We start from the raw sequence: 17,121 nt of genomic DNA, 5'->3' as shown, positions 1-17,121 counted from the left end.
TTCATCCCTTATATTCCAGGTATTATGCTAAGAACTGGGGATACCAAGAAAGGAAAAACAAATAGTCCCTAACATCAAAGAACTCACATGCTAAGGAGTAGAGGGGAAGACATGACTTAACTCTCCTTTGACTAGGAAATGGGCTGTGGCTCTAGCTTCAAGCACCTGCAGCTGCTAGGGAAGGGACAGGATTTTAGAGGTGGGGGGAGATTTGCCACATCAATGAATAAGAACTTGGGGCTCAAGAAGAGGGGCACAGTTAGCTAAAAAAGGCATTCACTTTCTACTCTTGATTCCTTCTTCTGAACCAATGCTCTTTTTTAAATTTCCTCCTCCACAGTGTCCCTACCCTATGGTGAGCCTTTGAGCTGTCACCTGGAAGAAATGTAGTCTCTGTGGTCTTAAAACTTTTGGGGACTAGGGAAGACCTCCCTTGGCTATTGTTGTATAAAAAGATCATAGGATCATAGAGCTAGAGCTAGAAGTGACTCAGAGACTATCTACTCCACTCTCTGTATTTTACACATGAAGAAACTGAAGCCCAGGGAGGTGAAGAAACTTGCCCAAGGTCACACAGGTCATATGTGACAGAGACGGGATTTAATCCAGCTCCTATAATTCTAGAACCAGTGTTTTTTTCACATGGTTTTCTATTGATTTTATTCAATAAATTAATGACTACTTTTTCTGGGTTTTGTTTAATTAGTGCTTGTCTGGTTTTGTGAAATTCTCTGAAGAGATCTTACATCTTAAGTTGATGTTCAGAACATTTTTCATCTCTCTCTGCCTAGTCAAATCTTTTTCATACACAGGACTCATTTATTTCTTGACGATCTATCAGAAGGTAGTCACTGGCCAGAACTTTTCTTAGATAATACGATTTTACAATTGTAGGTGCCTATTTCTTCATTTGCATTTTGACTAGTGTGATCATTAGAGTGTGATCTGAAATACTGAAGCCTGAAACTGACTGTTCAGGGAGGTGGAGAAAAATTTAACCCACCTTGCCCATGGCCAAGCCAGCTTTAAATAGAGAGTTTAGAACTCAGGTAGATCTCTCAGATCTTATTAAAAGTGACAAAGCATTTTACACAAAATTATATAAATTGTTCCTCCCAGCAGCTTCATGTTTTAAGTATTTTTTTTATGTTCATCAGGATTTCAATTTTTTAGCAAGCTCCCTGGTGAGACAACCTCTCTCACCACCACCACCACTGATGTCAGTAAGCAACTGCTCTACAATCTATAGTACTAGTGTATTGAATGGGATGATGAAAAGTTAAGAAACTTGCCCAGAGTCAAATAGTCGATGCATGTCAAAAGATAGTTTTAAACCCATACTGTCTGACTGACCTGACCATCATGTTGCCTCTCATTAAAATTAAGGAGTATAGGCTTTTCGCAAATGAGGAAGGGGGGAGAGAAATTGTTTTGCTCATGGTCACCCAATTAAGTATTAGCAGCAGAATTTAAACTGAGATGTCTCATTTCCAAGTCCAGAATTCTTACCACTACCTCAAGACAATTCTCAATATTAGGTAGTATTTCCATAATACTACAATCTCAGTGTTCTTTAGTAGATGACTGTGACCACTCACATTTTATTAGTCCTTGAAAGGATTTAGAGGCATCCATCTTGAGCAGAGAGCTGACCTAGAAGCCAGGTTGACTGGATTTCAAGTTTGCCTCTAATGAATAATGTCTTTGTGACCCTGGACAAGTAACTTAACTTCTCTGTTCTCTAGGCAACTCTGTGGGACGATAGATTGCCAAGAAAGTGCCAACCTGCACTGATAGAGGGATTTTTCTCATCTAATCAGTTCCTATATCTGTAAAATCACCTAACTCTTGAAAAGATGCACATAAAGACCAATATTCTTTAAGTTTTCTCATCGTTAAGTATTCCATACAATAAGGCTGCATATCCATACTCTAACCTTAACATATAGTACACAGGAATTATGGGTTTCAAATATTCCATTGTAAAGTGTGCCATCTGAATTTCAACTACTAGAATGCCACACATTTTTTTTTATTATAAGCCTCATTGTTGATGAAATGACTGCCCTTCCATGTTATTTCTTTGAGATAAAACTTTCTCTTCCACTACTAAAGTAAGCCAAGCTTATCCATGATGATAGGATCATAAATTTAGAGCTTGAAGGGTCTTCAGAGGTCATCCAACACAACTCTCTCATTTTCTATTCATAGGTTGTGATTTGTCCTTGTTCTCAAAGAGGACCATGACATCAAGAAGATGATGACATGCCATGCAATTGAATTGGATTTGAGTGAGGGAGGGCTGTGCAAAGTCACCAGTCTCACTTTATTCTCCAGAGCCATCTAGGTCTAATGGCCAGATATATATCAGGATGACTGGAGAGGGCCCAGTAGTCCAAGCTGCCCCAAAGGGGATCCAATTGGCCAGTTCCAGTTGGACAACTCAGCTCCTCCTTCCTTCTCCTCTCTTCCCCTCTCCTAACATGGGATATCATTCCCTTACCTGAGGGTGTTCTGTCCAAAAAGGAAAAAAAAGGTGAATTTTGATGGCTGAAACCTACCTAGTCATATCGGGGTTTAATGCTAGATTTCTTTCTTAAAGACCATACTTTAAACTCAATTCACTCTGGCTCTCATGGATTGTGCTACCCCTGCCCCAGAACCACTTAATGGTTATTTTTGGGCCTTCCTGGCTCAGAATGAATGTAAATAGTAATTGTTTATCTTTTGACCAGCAACCCTGAGGGTCTTCCTCTCCCAGTTTGATTTGTGTTTTTATTAAAAGGGTCATCCCTTGATTACTTCTTAAACAGGCCAATTCTCTGAATGGGCACTGCCTCAGTCAAAGAGAAAAATCAGACAGACTTAGCTTAAAAAGGCCAAGGTCTCCCATTGCATGCTGGGCGATCTCCAGTTGTCTTAATCTATATCTGTCCACTGGACCCAGATGGCTCTGGAAGGGAAAGTGAGGCTGGTGACTTTGCACAGCCCTCCCTCACTTAAAACCAATTCGATGGCAAGTCATATCATCATCTTCTTGATGTTGTGATTCTTCTTCAAGAAAGAAGGACAAACCACAACTCATTTTCTATGTGTTAACACTTGTTAAAGTCTCATTAAGAAAGCAAATTTCAAATTTGCTTGATTCGAGAAAATATTCAAGTAGTCTCTACCTTCTCAAATCAACACTAACAATTACCAGTCTTTCTCCCATTTTCACCCCTCACAATGTGACGCTTCAGGTAGAGTGCTGAACTTGAAGTCAGTTTTCTGATGTGTACTGCCCTGGTGATCTTGGGCAAGTTCCCTTAATCTGAGTTTCAGTTTCCTCATCTCCAAAAAGGAGATTGAAATATCTACTGCACGAGAGTTGTCTAGATACCCAAATGAGATAATTTATGTTAAACAATTAGCAATAAGATTTCAATGAATATACTGTATATGTTATGATAGACTGAAAATAGACCTTTTCTTCATGCTGAGGAGAAAAAAAAGTAAACTTGTACACATTACATCCTTCCCTAGACTGTCATTTGAAGATGCTGACTCTTCAAAGGCAGTCTTCATTTTCAAGGTTTGTTTTCTTGTCATTTTTAATGAATATTCAAACATTCTCTCCATGAAGCAAAGTGCCCTTTCCATCTGCCTGCCCTCATCTTTTCTCAGTGTTTGGCTTTGGGATCTCATAGCCATGTGTTTCTAAGTGCTTTTCCAGGTAATAAGAAAAGAAATTGTTTCATTGCCATGCAAGCTCTTGCATATACTTCACGGAGACTTGGACTCTAACAGGAAATATCAATTTTTATTAAAAGAGTATTTAAAAGTATTCCTTTTAAAGAATAGGGTAAAATTAGATTTTTTTTTCAAAAATGTTCTTCAAACCTCTAGCTATCCCAACTTAGTCCTACAAAAGGAAACATCGCTATTTATTATTATCTGAGCTAGATTCAAATCATATCTTGGATTGTCACTAACTGTGTGACCCTGGGCATGATATTTAAACTCTCAGGCATTCAATTTCATTGTATCTAAAATGGAGAGAATACGACCCCAAGAATTTACTTCACAGAGTTAGTGCGGTGGCCAAATAAAAGGTAAAGCATTTACAGATCTTGAAATGCTTTGTAAATATCCTTATTGGTAATAATAAAGATGATGATAATGATAATTTATTTCCTTTTCAGGCATAAAGCCTGGAAAATCTATAAAAAGCTGACTCAAAAGAAGCACTGTTCTACCAAGGAGGAAGAAGGAGTGGGAATGAAAGTGATTTCCATAGAAGTGGTACTAGTTAATGCTATTCAGTACTATTCAGTTCATGGCTTTAAGACGTGATGAAGTATTCATTCATTAATATGGATATATCCTCTTAAACATGTTAATCTGGGGAGGGGATCATACCCAAATAATACTCCTTTGATACTTAGCACCAAAGATTAGAATTGGATGGGCTTTTAAATGACACCACTACACTCCCTATACCATCCCACCCCATTTTACATGATGAGGAAATGCAGGCCCCAAAAGGCTATGTGACTTGCTGTAATGGCTGTTATTGTTTTGCTGTTTTTTCTTTTGGAATGCTTCTCAGCCACTAAGTCAGTCAAGTGCCTTTGAGTCTTGCCTTTGTTTCAATCAAGAGTCTTTGATTGAATCAAGAGTCTTTGATGACCTGCTTAAGTCACAACAAAGCCTAGGTCACATGGGCTTGGGTCACAAGGTTGTGACACCCTATGACCCTGAAAAAGCATATATAGGTTAGCATTTTGTTTTGGGGGCTCACTCATTGAAAGAGTTTTCCTGTGACTTGGCCAGAAGAGACTCTGGGTAGCCATTAAGGAGCTCCCCTGACTTTGAAAACCCAGATGTTGCAACTTCTCTCTCTGGTAATTATGCATGTGTTGCTACAGACAGATAGATAGAAGCCCTGTCTGCTGATTTGTGTTATTTGCTCTGGTTATATAATTTCTGCTTGTAATTTCTGTTTGTGTTTTCTCTGAAGTCCAGGGTGCTTACTTTTTCCCCTGAACTAAATGAGTGATATATGTATGTTTAGATAAACTGAGATTGTAAACACTTTAAAGTTGCTTTCCTCAGAAAGGCAGAACAAAGAACCTATGGTAGCTGTCCTCCTGTGTGTTGGTGTTGTTGGTCTTACACCTCCACAGCAGCTTCAAGCAGCATTGTTGTTACAATTGCTTAATGACACACAGGAAATAAGTAGTTTCTGGAGACCATGTAAATAAGTTGCTCAAGCTATCTAACTCATTCATATACTTGGATTTCAAACCAAGCACTGAATCTCTACAATTTGGGAGATATACATATTAAATGCTAGTCAGTTCCTAATTTGTTGAGGTCAAAAATCTCTGCCCTCAAGAATCTTACATAGCAAATGAAAATTTTTGGGATACCTTGTGTTTGAACTTAGGTTCTCTGGTGGCTCAGTGGATAGAGCTTGGGGCCTGGAGTTCAAATTTGACCTCAGAAACTCACTAGCTATGTGACTCTGGGCAAATCACTTACCTTTGTTTGCCTTAATCCACCAGAGAAGGAAATGACAAACCACTCCAGTATCTTTGCCAAGAAAACCACATACAGTGTCATAGATTTGGACCTGACTGAATTAACAACCACCACCACCTTTGTCTCTGTTTAACTTTTCTGATTCTCTGATGGTTCTGTGATTTAATCAATGAGTGTACTCCCTTGTAAGAGTAGTTTCAGAAATGCTAAGGTTGAGGGTGAACCTTAGTTATTAGAGAAAACTAACGATAACGAAAAGTGGGTTTTTTGGTTATATTGTGGAATGGAGGAGAAGCAAAGAGGAATAGTACCACTACTCAAGATGGATGGGACACTGGTAACTAATGAAAGAGAACAGTCAGAGAAGAGTTAGACTGAATCTAACAAGATGAAACTTAATAGGGATATAAAGTTATACATAGTTTCAAAAGATCAACATTATAATACAGATAGAGATGGTACAGTTATATAATTTCACTGAAAAAGATCTGGAGGGTTTAGTGGACTACGATATTGACCTGTGATATGGTAGCCAAAAATCTAACATGATGTTAGATGATTTTTCTAATAGAGCCATAGTGTCTAGAACTAAGAAGTTGACTCTGTACTATGCCTGGTTAGACCACAACTGAAATATTATGGTCATTTTATAGATACCACATTTCAAAAAGGATACTGACAAGCTAGATAACATCTAAAGAAGGATTAAGAGAATAGTGAAGGGCCATAGGACTATGCCTTAGGAGTATCACTTGCAAAAACTAATGGCTAGCCTATGGAAAAGAGGGCCCAGGGGAAAATGAAAGCTCTCTTTGAGTATATAAGAACTGCCATGTTGTGGTCCCTTCTACCTCCCTTTTTGCCTCAACAGAGATTAGCTTTCCCTAAAGGGAATAAAGCTATGACTAGAACCTGACTGATGCCTGCCTCCCTTGATGCACCTTCTTGGTCACATAAGGACATAAAAGCCCCACCCACATGGAGTCTGGGATTACCTGATTACCACATAAGTCACCATTCCCTGCCTGCTTGCCAAAATGAGTTTTCAGTTGTAGATAAAGGTGGTGTCTATAGAGTGCGACTGTATTCTTTTTTCAAAACCTTCTTGTGTTAGGTCAAAGTAAATCTCCTTTTGAAATCTATTCAATGACTTAATGAGCATCTCTTTTCAACCCAAAATCCAACCTGAACTAATAGGGCACTGGTATCCACCTTGTCCCTAACACATGTGGAAGAGAGATTAGACTTGTTCTGTTTGTTCCCAGAATAAAGAACTAGGAGAAGTAGATGGAAGTTTTTAAAAGGCTAATTTAAGCTTCATGTAAGGAAGTGGTGCATTACATGAAGTCTAAATGTGAGTTATGCAGAAAAGAAATCAACTGCCTTGGGAAATGGTGATTTTTTTCCTTCACTAGAGATCTTTGAGCAAAGACTTATGGACACTTGTTGGGTACAAGGCCACTTTTGGTCTCTTCATTGTGTTGATTAATTTATATCAATGAAACTCCCATAGGAAATTGCAATAATCAGTTTTAGTATCCTCCCAGTCATACATTTCCAAATTCCTAGTATTGATAACTTTTTTTAAAAGATAAGATAGGAATTGTTTTGCTTGCATGCTGTATTTTTTATCTTTGCCCTTTCTTCTAGCTTGGTATTGATTTTGACCTTTGCGCCAAAAAGTCTATAGTCTGGCCATACACAGACAATTGATTTGAAAATGACTATCACATCTATAACCAGTCAATTTTTCTAATACATAGTCAATTGAATTTTTGGTGATATTCTTCAGGATTCAACACATAAAACACCTTTTAAATCTTTCTTGAAGAAAATGTTCATAAAATATAGGCAGAATGTATAAAACTTAGCCATTCTACATCTTATTTCTGAATCATTTTTTTGCTCTTTTCTGCTAAGTCTATCATCACTTTGAAGGTCCTAAGTATCTCCTTATATCTTGACTTAGTTTAGAGGTTCTAAATGAAACTTTCATGGAATTTCCCCATCTCTCCATCATTTACAATATTTGAGAGTAACTGAGATTCATTTCTCTTCCAAATCTGGCTTCATAAGGAGCTTCTTTTCAGCAGGGGCACTTTTTAGTCTCTATATTGGTTATATAGTACTACATGATCACTTCTCACATGAAACATTTTCTATTGCTTTAGATATATAGGAAAACCAACTTCTTCAACTCTTCTTTCTGTTTCTGTAGGCAAATATTGTAACTCTCCTTCCATATAGCTACAACTTTCTTATGTACTCTGGTTATATTTGGAGCAAAAATGACAGTTTTTGGTATGGTTCAGGTTCCTCTGGTAACGTGTTAACTCAGTGCCGGGACAAAGATCTCACATTCTTAAACAAAGAGTAAAATTTGCATTAATTAATAATTGAAAACAGTAGGACTCTACTAACATTATGCCTTTTATGATACTCTGCCATGGCCAGTGCAGAAGAGGAAAGGGCTGCACAGTTCTGTGGGCCATTTTGTGTTTTTCTTTAATTAATGGGTTGCTATAACCAACCAGTTAATGATGTATTTCTCAGTCCTTTAGATTGGTCCTTCAACCACAGTCACTAAAAGTGTACTTTAGTTCTTTCTATCATGATAAAACTTTGGTTTTCTACCATGTTAGTGTGCTTCTTCTATGCTGACAAAGAACTTTTAAGAACCCAAGGTCCCTTCTATACCATTCATTCATTCATTCAAAACCCTTTTTTAGCCCCTACTATATTCAGGCACTATGCTTGGGGTTAAAGATGGAAATAGAAATCTAAACAGTGTTCCTTGAAGAGCTTTACAATCTAAAGGAGGGAAACACCATGTAAACATAAAAGCAAATACATTTTCATTTCTGTGGGAATGGCACTATGGAGGGGATCAAAATAGGCCTCATGTGGGAGGTGACAAACTAATCTTTAAAGGAAAGTAAGTAAAGTATAGATTCGAACAAGGAGGTGAGGATTGCACGCAGTGTGGAAGTAAGCAGAGGTAAAGTTCATTTCAGGCATGGAGGACCAAAGATGGAATAAAATTTGTGAGGAATAGTAAATAGACCTTTGTCTCAACAATCTGGCTAGCAGCTGTTGTGGGCATGAAAGACCAACACAAGCCCAACAACAAGCATGCTACCAGCACACTGCAAAAGCCCAGGTTCTTTTGATCTGCTTTACTAAGAAAAGCAATGTTAAGGGGTTAACAGGCTTACTTTAATTCAGCATACAAATACCATTCACTTAGTTCAGGGGAAAAAGCCACCACCCCGAACTTTGGAGCAAATACAAACAAATTACAAACATCAACAGACAGACCTTGTCTGATTCAAATCCCAATACACAGTTACCAGAGTTTAACAAAGTTTCAACATCTGGATTACGAGCTGGAGGGCTCTTAGCTACAACTAGAGTCTCCACATTAGCACGCCACCAAGAGTGAGAGCCCTGAGCAAATAGCTCTGCCTTCTCTTCTTATACCATTTTAGATGTCATCAACCATCATCTGAATGACCAGAACTTAGGCTGCTATGATTGGCTCTGGAGTTAGCACCTCCCCATAGGACCCCAGAAGCTTCACACCCACATAAGCTTAGCAACTAGTAATTAGGAGTTTGGGGCAAACTTAGGAGCAAAGATCTAATCAGGCCTCCCTTAGTTAGCCCCACCTCGGGCCCCACCTTAGTTACCAATCCACATTCACATAGGCTTAACACCTAAAATAGGGGTTTGAGTCTGGGGCTTAGCACCTAGTAAGACTCAATGAAATACATTGAATTAATCAAAGGAAACAAAAGCCAAACTCTTCAAGGATCCCCAATACAACACTTTTCCACTGGAAAGTAGAGTGCATGAAGGAAAGCAATGTTCAGTAAGCCTGGAAAAGTAGGGTAGTGCTGTTGAAGGTTGAGGGAGACGAGGTTCAGGAACCCTAAGACTGGAGTTCCCAGATGGGGTCATTGAGAGGGAATGCCCCTCGAAGACCCGAGTAATGGAGAGGGTCAGGGCCATCTGGAATGAATTCACAATTTCAAACATTCTTTAAGTCAGGGTGGCAAAGATTTACTGTGCTTTACAGTGGGCAAGAGTTCTTAGGGAACTTGCAACCTTACAGGACTACAGGGAAAGTTTAAGTAGGAGATTTGGGGGTGAAACTTGTCAATTAGGTGTTTTGGGGTGGGATTAGGGAGTGGGTAAGGGGTGGTCAGTTCTTAAAGGAACATGCACTTTTTGTATCTACTGTGCAGGTATCTTACCCAGTGTTCACTGGGAAATAGCCCAAAGGGGTGCGTGGTTTTGACTATGAAACGTCACTAAGTCAACCAAAGGTCAGGGCTGCCTGGAGTTATCCAGGTTGCTTCCGTCAAATGTCTTGTTAGACAATATGAATGTAAGGGATTACTCATTTGACTATGTCTAGGATACATATCAGGAAGGTCAGTAAGTAGCAAATATTGTTATGTCCCAGTGCACAGTCAATTAGCAATACACAAGAAGTCAGGCCAATAAATTCTATATGTGCAGTTGGCCACAGTATCATGAGGAGAGGTAAGTGTTTGGCTAAGGCATGCTGCCCTTGAACTGGAGAGAAACTGCTAGGGTCAATGCTTCGAAGCTAGTGAGAGATGTGATTTTAGAACTGGGGTCCAGGCACAGGTACTCAAGCAGAGACTAAGGAGAAATGTGATGTTAGAATTAGGGTCCAAGCAGAAGCATCCCAGCACCCCATAAGTCCCAGATTATGAAATATTTTGTGACAAACGAAGAGGTTTTTTATTTTATCCTAGAGAAAAATAAACATTGCCTGGAGCCTTTTGAACAAGGGATTGACATAGGTGTGTGTTTCAGAAATCTCAATCAATAAATAAACATTACTTAAGTGCCCCCTATGTTCCAGTTACTGTGTTAAGTGCTCGGAGTACAAAAAGAGGCAAAAGACAGTACCTGCACTCAATGAGTTTACAACCTAATATCAATTTGGCAGCTGTCCTTCTTGCTTTGAAAGTAATCTGCTTCCTCCTTCAACACAATCCTCACCACAGCCTTACTGAATCTTTAGATTCCCTTGAACTCAGAATAATAGAATGAGTTCCATGAAGTCTACCTCTGATTTACTAGGACTTTCTCTCCTGAAATTATGTTGCATTTATATGATATACTCTGTATTGGAATTATTGAGGAAGGAAAGGACTGGAAGCAGGGAGACCTTAAGAAGCTATTACATGAAAGTGAATATAGATGAAAGGTGATATGGTCCTGAAATAAGATTGTGGATGGCACTGGAAAGAAGAGGCTGGATTTGAGGGATGTTGCTATATAGTTGACAAGGTATGACAAATTATTAGATATTTAGAGTGAAGGAGAAGGAAGGATTGGGGATGACTCTGAAGTCGGAAACCTCAAGAACTGGAGGGATAGTTTTTTCCTCAACGAAAATAAGAATGTTGGGAAAAGGGGAAGATCTAGAGAAGATAATACGACAGGCATATTAATGGATTATTGGTGGACATGTGAATTGATCCAGCCATTCTAAAAATAAATTTGGAACTGTGCCCCAAAATTTACTAAACCATGTATATACCTTGACCTAAGTATATCATTAGAAGCCCTATACCCTAATGATATAGAATCAGATCAAAGACTGAAGAAAATACCCATACACTAAGGGGCTGACCACCTTTGAGGAAACTGCTAACCAAATTGTGGCATATGAATTAGTGAAATATTATTCTGCCATAAGAAATTACACAATGGATATCTTCAAATGAAAATGAAAAGACCACTATGACCTCATGCAGATTGCTGTGAGAACCAGAAGAAAAATTTACATAATGGCAACATTATAGAAAAAATACCTTTGGAAGACTTCAGAAATCTCATTAATGTCATACCCCAGGGTCTGGAGAGATGAAGATGAATCCCACTACCGATCTTTTGCCATATTGTCTTAAAATACAAAATAAGACATTTTTGCTTGTGTAGAAATTTATTTTGCTGGGGTATGTTTTTATGCTGTAAGTTTTGTTTTTCTTTCAATTATTCAATTGAGGTTGGGAGGAACAGATTTTTTAAAAGGAAAAGGTAATGGATTCTATTTGAGCATAGTGAGTTCCAGATTCCTATAGATCCTCTATTTGAATATATCCATTGAGCAAAATGGTAAAGTAAGACTAAAATTCAAGAAAGAAACAAAAGCTGGATATAGAAATCAATCACAATCAACAAGCCCTTATTAAGTGCCTACTCTGTCTCAGGCATTGCCTTAGGCACTAGGAATACAAAGAAAAAAATGAACCAGTCCTTGCCCTCAGGGAGTTCACATTCTATCTAGGGAGACAATATGTATACATATAAATACTTACAAATATATACAAAGCTAAATACAAGATGATTTCTAGAGGGAGTCAATAGTCACTGAGGAGATCAAGAAAGACGTTAGGTAGAAAGTAGCTGTTTTGAGCTATGCTTTAAAAAAAAAGGTAGGGATTATGTCCCCCAACAGAATATAAACTGCTTGAAAGCAGGGACTGTTTTTACTTTTTCCTTGTATCCTCAGCCCTTACTTCAGTGCCTGGCACATAGTAATCATAACGAATGCTTGTTGATTGATTAGGGGTAAGGATGCAGTGCACTGGAGCTATGGGGTATAGCTTTTATGACGATTGTACCCCATGGGAAATAAGAGATGGAATTGTCACATGTGAGGAATAGCAAGACAGTATAGCTGAACTGTAGAATATGTGGGCATGTATATGGCACAGTGGTTAGAGTGATGAGCATGGAGTAAGGAAGACTCATCTTCCTGAGTTTGAATCTGGCTTCAGACCCTTAATAGCTATGTGACTGTAGGGGCAAGCAAGGTGGGACTTTTTACTGTTTTTTTCTTTTGGAGTGCTTCTCAACAGTAAGGCAATCAAGTGCCTTTGATTGAGTCTTGCCTTTGTTTATAGGAAGGCCCACACCCTTTTGCTAATTAGGTCATGAGAGGTGTGAAGCCCTTGAGAGGTGCAAAGTCCTCTGGCCCTAAAAAAGGGTATATGTACTCTAAGTGTAGCCATTAAGCTAGAACTCTCAGAATTGTGGGAGTAGAGGTTTTGCTTTGGGGCTCACTCACTGGAACAGTGTCATGTGATTTGACCAGATGAGACTCTGGGTAGCCGTAAAGGATCCACCTCCCAGCCTTGAAAAACCCAGATGTTGGTGCTGCTCTCTCTGGTAACTATGTATCTATTGTCTTGATCAGACATTTAGAAGCCCTGTTTGTTGATTTGTGTTTATTTTCTCTGTTTATAATTTCTGCTTTGTAATTTCAGTTTGTGTTTTCTCTGAAGTTCAGGGTGCTGACTTTTTCCACTGAACTAAGTATATGATATATGTATGTTTAATGTGAGATCATAAACCCCTTAAAGTTGTTTTCCTTAGAAAAGCAGATCAAAGAACCTGTGCTAGTAGCCCTCCTGCTGGTGTTATTGGTCTTACATAGCCATAGTAGCACCAAGTAGGATTATTGTTACAGTGACACTGGGCAAATCACTTAACTTCTGTTTCTTTTAATCTACTGGAGAAGGAAATGACAAGCCACTTCAGAAACTTGGCCAAGAAAACCCCAAATGGGGTCATGAAGTCAGACATGACTGAAAAATGACTGCACTACAGAATATGTAAAGATAAACAACTTATACTAAACCAGAAGAACAAGGTTGTAAACAGGCTGTGAAGAATTTTCCATGTCACACAGAGGAGTTTGTATTTGATGCTAGAACTAAAATGAAGCTTCTGGATCTTCCTGAGTTGGAAGGGGTGACATGCCAAGACCTGAACTTTGGAAAAATTACTGTGTACACTGCCTAAAGATAGATAAAAGAGAAGAAGGTCCTAGGGCAGGAAGATCAATTACGAAACAAGAATGAAGGCAAGAGGACCTAAGCTAGCATGGTGACCTTGTTAAACAGATATGTATAAATATGGGGACCATAGTAGAGGTAGAATCAACAAGATGTGGAAACTGATTAGATATGCAGGGTGAGTTAGAGTTAGGACTCAAAAATGGTCTTGGAGATGTGAACCAAAGTGATTTGAAGAATGGTGGTATGTTCCACCAAACTAGGAAAGTTAAAAAGAGGGATACGTTGAAGAGGGAAAAATGAGTTCTGTTGTGTATATTGAGTTTAAGATGTCTACGGAGCATTCAGTTCAAAATATCTGATAGAAGACAGTTGGTGATAGAGAAATGGAATTTAGGAGAAATATCAAGTTAGATATATGTCTATAGCAATGACTGCCCATGGGAGCTGATGAAATCCTTGTCATCTTCAAGACAGTGAAGAGAGTATAGAAAGAAAAGAGGAAGAATCAAGAGAGAATGCTGGGATATTCTCATGTATAGAGATTTTATTTCTTCCCTATTAGCCACCACATTCAACTCTGGCACTGTGCCAATGACAATCCTCTTTTAGATTTTCAAAGGTTTGTTCTCTCGTTCATCCCTCAGAATCTCCTTGTGATCCATGGATTCAAGGACTAAAGGCAAAAACCAGTTAATCATGGCTGCTTAGCCCTCAAGACATCTGGGAAAGGAAAATACAGGGATGGGACAGGGGATGCAGAATTAGCATCAAAAAGAACTTTCCCCATGTAATTCAAGGAAATTTTATATTTCTGTTATTACATATATTTCAGACACCTCAAAATAAGATCCTTCTCCTCCATTTTTCTATAATACTCAATACCTGAAATACACCACCAGGTCGATGCTTTTCTTATCATCACCCTCATTCTTCCATAATCACCTCAAAACTTCCAAGTTAAAAAAAATTCAATTAAGCCACCATTATTCTTTGTGCATCCCCTCCTCCCCCATTCCCATGATATGACCTTTTGACTTTGGTTCAGATTCTCATCAAAAGATTTGGGGCCTGTAGAAATCTCTAGTGGTCACTCAGTCTCTAAATCTTGCTTCCTTTTCTTACAGATTGTTCTTTTTATAAGCCAAAGAGAAGGTACAAGATGAAAGTGAGCAAGATGAAAGAGGATAATAAAAGAAAGGAAGCTGGAAAAGGTGGCTCCTGGCACTCATGTGAACAATAAGAGGGCCTCATTCATAATAAGGAGGCATTTTGCTGGAAGCATTCTTTCAAGAATGCAATAAGGTGCATCACCTTGGAAAGAAAAGGTGAACTCAAACTACTGCAGAGACATAACATTTTCCTTCAAGCTCAGTAGACAAGGTTGTTAAACTTTTCTTCCTCTCAAGCAAAACTAAGTGGTGAAGTGGCAACATACAATCCTTATCTCCAAAAAGTTATCTAGAAAGATGCACTATGGGTAAAGAGTAGGAAACAACACCATGAACATCATCCACATTTATATTGTCAAGAAAAAATTCCCTTTAACAAGATAAAAATTTCGACAGGAAAGCCTTTGAGTTCATGCATGTTACCCTGTTCTCCCAGAGAACATCTCATAAATGTCAGCCAAGATTTCCCCAATGGGGCTTATACTTATTAAATCCTTTTATTAAAATTAATAGCAAGCAGGCTAGCCATGTGAGGCTTGATAGAAGCTGTACAGTCTGAGATCAGGAAAATAGAAATCACCTAAGGAGTAAAGGGACTATTTAATATAAAGAAGAGGCTAAATGTTTGGCAGGGTTTTTTAATCAGTCCCTCTGGTAATTATTTTCCTCTTCCTTTCCAGGAAACTCCACCTTATTTATTTGCTCTCATGTAATTTTACAGCAATTTAAAGTTAAATTAATGCTTATAGATGTTCTAAAAACCAGTCAGAGGCTATACTCTACTGACATAGCCTTCAAAAACAGATTCTCAAAGCCAGGGTCATCTCCATGCTATGATGAGGCATCAAAGTAAAACTGTGTGGAAGAAGTGATGGAAAAGTTTTAGGTCAGGCCTGCACAACCTGCAGTCCATGGGCCACTTGAGGCATGCCAAAGGATTTCTGGTGGTCTGTGAAAAATGTAAAAAATCATCTACATTTTTTGCAGGCTGCCTGAAATCATTTGCATTCTGCAAGTGGCCTGCAGGTCAGGCCACAGGATTGTGCATGGTTGCTTTTGGTAGTATCCTAGAATGGACTAAATCCAATGTTTGAGAACTAGTCTAGCTAAATATAGAGGCTGACCATGTGATGATGAATTATTTAGCCATAGCAACCCATGAAACAAAGGAAAATACAAAATGGCTATCAATCTTGCACAGATCCCTCTTGCTTCTACAACAACGAAGGATGATGAAACCAGAAGAAAGCAGGAAGTTTCAGCTAAATGGAAGGCAGAGTTGGTTTTAAAATACTCCAATGGCATGAAGAAACATAATTTCATGGAGCATTTAATCACCCTATATTGTGAAACTCATAGTAAGTACTCATAAAAAATAAATCATCATGAAAATAGTTGGTTTGTGCACCAAGATCAGTTACAGAGGATGAATAGCTAGAAAAATTGTACAAAGAACCCAGGAAGATTTTCCAAATTAAATCAGCACAAACTTTGAAACTTAGCAATTTCAATACAAATGTGAGAATTGTGAAGAATGTGAGCAGCATACAGTGTGGATCATGGAGTAAGAATGATAGAGGCCAAAGAAGAATACAAAGAACTCTCATTTTACATCTTTGTTTCCTGAATACTTTTTTTGAGGAAAGAATTGTTTGACACTAGACATGATAAGCACCAAAAATACAAAAAATTAAGTAAATTAATTTTTAACACAGAAAATTACTTATCAATTATGCAGGAATCATCCTTGAATCAGCTGATTATATAGTCAGATCACGTACTCAGACTACCTACTCATAGTCAGATTACGTACTCAGAAGGAAGAAGCAAGGAAGGGAGGAGGGAAGGAAGGAGGGAAGGAAAGAAGGAAGGAAGGAAGGAAGGAAGGAAGGAAGGAGGAAGGAAGGAAGGAAGGAAGGAAAGAAGGAAGAAGAAAGGAAAAAAGACATAAGGAATAATGAGAAAAATATGTATTAAGCTATTCAAACTCAATCTTTATTTTTTATTCATGAAGTCCAAAAGTTTTTTTATTTAATTTATTTAATATATTTAGTTTTCAGCACTGATTTTCGCAAGAGTTTGAATTACAAATTTTCTCCCCATTCCTACTATCTTGCCCACTCTAAGACAGTGTGTATTCTGGTTGTCCTGTTCCCCACTCAGTTGTATTCTTCCATCACCCCACTCCTCTCCCATCCCCCTTTGCCTTCTTCTCTTGTGGGGCAAGATAAATTTCTATGCCCCCTTGCCTGTGTATCTTATTTCCTAGTTGCATGCAAAAACCTTTTTTTTGTTTGTTTTTGAACATCTGTTTTTAAAACTTTGAGATCCAAATTCTCTCCCCTCTTCCCTTCCCACTTACCCTCCCTAAGAAGGCAAGCAATTCAACATAGGACACATGCGTATCATTATGTAAAACCCTTCCACAATACTCATGTTGTGAAAGACTAATTATGTTTTGCTCCTTCTTAACCTATCCCGCATTATTGAATTTTCTCCCTTGACCCTGTCCCTTTTTGAAAGTGTTTGTTTTTGATTACCTCCTCCCCCTGTCTGCCCTCCTTTCTATTGTCCCCCCT

The sequence above is a fragment of the Trichosurus vulpecula genome, chromosome 6 (genome assembly GCF_011100635.1).
Source record: "Trichosurus vulpecula isolate mTriVul1 chromosome 6, mTriVul1.pri, whole genome shotgun sequence".
Taxonomy (NCBI): Eukaryota; Metazoa; Chordata; class Mammalia; order Diprotodontia; family Phalangeridae; genus Trichosurus; species Trichosurus vulpecula.
Note: the sequence above shows the minus strand (reverse complement) of the source record.